This window comes from Gavialis gangeticus, unplaced genomic scaffold, assembly GCF_001723915.1.
Source record: "Gavialis gangeticus isolate Ggan-Ray unplaced genomic scaffold, GavGan_comp1, whole genome shotgun sequence".
NCBI lineage: Eukaryota > Metazoa > Chordata > Crocodylia > Gavialidae > Gavialis > Gavialis gangeticus.
Window position 1 is genome coordinate 168,811,440 of NW_017729024.1, and position 2,635 is coordinate 168,814,074.

The 2,635-nt window shown below is 45.1% G+C and overlaps 1 protein-coding gene across 1 annotated transcript in view; it reads right to left on the reverse strand.

Annotated features, from left to right (window-relative positions):
- Window positions 1–2,635, reverse strand: part of CELF4 (CUGBP, Elav-like family member 4) — a 1,092,004-nt gene that overhangs the window by 674,242 nt on the left and 415,127 nt on the right. The gene's annotated exons all lie outside the window — the stretch shown is intronic.

A 2,635-nucleotide genomic window follows, 5' to 3' on the forward strand; every position in this document is an offset into this window, starting at 1 on the left:
AATCAAGCTAGCCTTTCTTCTGCAATATTGCTCGTCTGTTAGCTACTCCTGCCAATGCAGTTCCTATTTCACAGACTGCTTTTAACTCATGTCAATAGATTTATATTGGGTTTTGCTTCGGATAACATAGCCCTAGCGTGCCAGTAAAGTTTCTAGTTTCCTTTAACCCGGAGACAAATGTGTATTGTGTAATAGATGATACGTCGCACCATCTGCACCATCCTTTGCAAAATCCTAAATCCACCCATGGCTACCGGGGCAGTAGACAGGGCCAGGAACGAGTCACAGCAGCCGGCCAGGCATCCGTCGGGGGTGAGGGGAGTTACTCTCCATCAAATAAAGTGGTAATCAGAGAGGGTTTGTGGCTCCTGGATCAGCACGGCCCCCTTCTGCCTCTTAGTGCAGAGTCCTAGCCTACTGGATATGGCGGTGGATACAAGCACGCCGGCGTGGGTATAAACTCGGAGGTATGTTACTGGTTAATGTTAAAAACCTATTATACTGCACAACGTGCAGTATATCGTGCAGCACAATGGGCAGGACATGATATTTTTAAAAGATTGTGGTCTTTCAATTCGAGGGTCTTCCATCTGAGATCTGCCCAACCCTAATTCAAGGCAGTTTATATTTCAGAAAGGTCCAGAATCTGGTCTTAGACTAGGATCCAGCCCTCCCTTTTCCTTACCCACTAGCTAGAGGGTCAGGCCCATGCATACTCTCTCTTTCTCTCTCTGTGGCTCAATAAATCAAGTGACGTCAAGAGGGAGCAGGGAGCATTGAACACCTGGCTGGTTAGGACACTCTCCTCGGCAGTGAAAGATGCTGGTTTGAACACATTCAGATTGACGAGAGCCTAAAAGCCACGTCTCATCTTCCCTGAATGGTCTAACCAGTGAGCTACTGCAGAAAGGGGAGGTGGTTGCTTTGACTGTTTCAAAAGAAAGGGAGACCCCCTTCCCTTTTAAAAGGGAGGGCATGAATACTGCCACATCCTTGGCATGTCCTTGTCCTATTGATCGAGGAGGTGGCTCCCTGCTACCATGAATCCCATTCAGAGATGCTTAATGTCCCTGCATGTATACTGCTGGTGCCCAGCTCTAGGTTTTAGTTTCATAGTTTCATAGGTTGTGGCATCCTCTCTGGAGCCAAAGAAAAATTAGGCGCTGCAATGCTCATTGTTACAACGGCAAAGCCCTACCATGTCTCTCCACCTCAGTCTCCCTTACATGCAATGGTACAATGGTACCTTAAGTGGATGGAGTTGGGTCTGCAGTCCTTGGCATTGAGCTTTTTTGTCATGTGCCTGCTATTTGTAAGACTTCCCCACGTGTCACAATAAGAATAGCAGTAATATTGAAAGGTATCGAAGTCCTGACAGCAATAATGAGTATTGCACGTGCTTTAATGTGGCCACCCTTCTCCCACATCCAGAGGCAGTATGATGGGAGCAGATAGGCCTGTCTCATGGTGGGGAGCTGCCTGAGGTTGTCAAGGGGGAGTACACAATTTGCTAGGACAACATTTTTCAATCAGGACCAAATCCCAGTGCTTTTAATTTCTTTAGTATCTCTGTGTGAGGCAAGGATTTCTTAGGCTGATATTTTTTATTGGACCAAGTTGGGACAGAGTCAGACAAGCTTTTCAAGTCTTGTAGTCTGACATTCAAAAGCTTGTCTAACTCTATCCCAACTACATAGTTGGGTCAAATGGAAATATTGCCCTAAGAATTGCTTACCTTTGGCATAATTTCTGGACCATCGTAGATATAGTATCACTCTCACGCTACCGTTTAGGACCTCAAGGCTGTTTTATCTTTTTTTCTCCCCAAGCTTGGATGTTTGGGAGTTTGGATAATATCATGGCCTTGCATCTTCAGTAATGGCTTATGACGTGCCATTTCCTATCGAGCACTACAACATGGGCACACCTCATTTTGGTCACTGAAGTGAGACATCGATGCAATCTGTAGATTAGTATAATATGCAATGTAGAGTAATCTGATAATCTGTCATTGTAGACTGTCAGCTCGTGAATGCCTACCTGCTATGGAAAGCAGTGGGAAAGGAGAGGTGCTAAGCATCTCACAGAATGAAGCCCACGGAGTTGAAAAGAATCACAGAAATAAGAAACAGATGAAGTCGGCTCATCCACCTCACTGCCAGTACAGGACAGTCAGCCACCATATCTTTTCTAGGTTTCCAACCACTTCACCGACTGATCCATGCAAGATTTTCAAGATTTTCTTTGGGAGATTGCTGCACAGTCAAACAGACTCTGCTGCTAGGATTTCTTAAGGCCTTGCTTCTTCTTTATTCTCCTCCTCATGATTTAGCCTAAGCCACTCGTTGCAGTTTCATCCTGTTGCTACTATTAGTGGAGGATCCTAAAGGATGTTGAGTTGCTAATTGGGAATGATGGCACTGGTATCTTTGCATTGTCCATGTACGGGAATCATGAAAATAGCACAATCTTTTTTTCTCGCATACCCACAAATTCTGGGCTGGTCTTGACAGGGTCGCTTGATCTGCAGCTGCTCACATAGTAAACGTTAACGTGATGTTGATGCTAACATGAGAAGCTGATACTGGGATTCACCATGGCATCTTTTTTAACCTACTTGATTGCAGAACAGCAT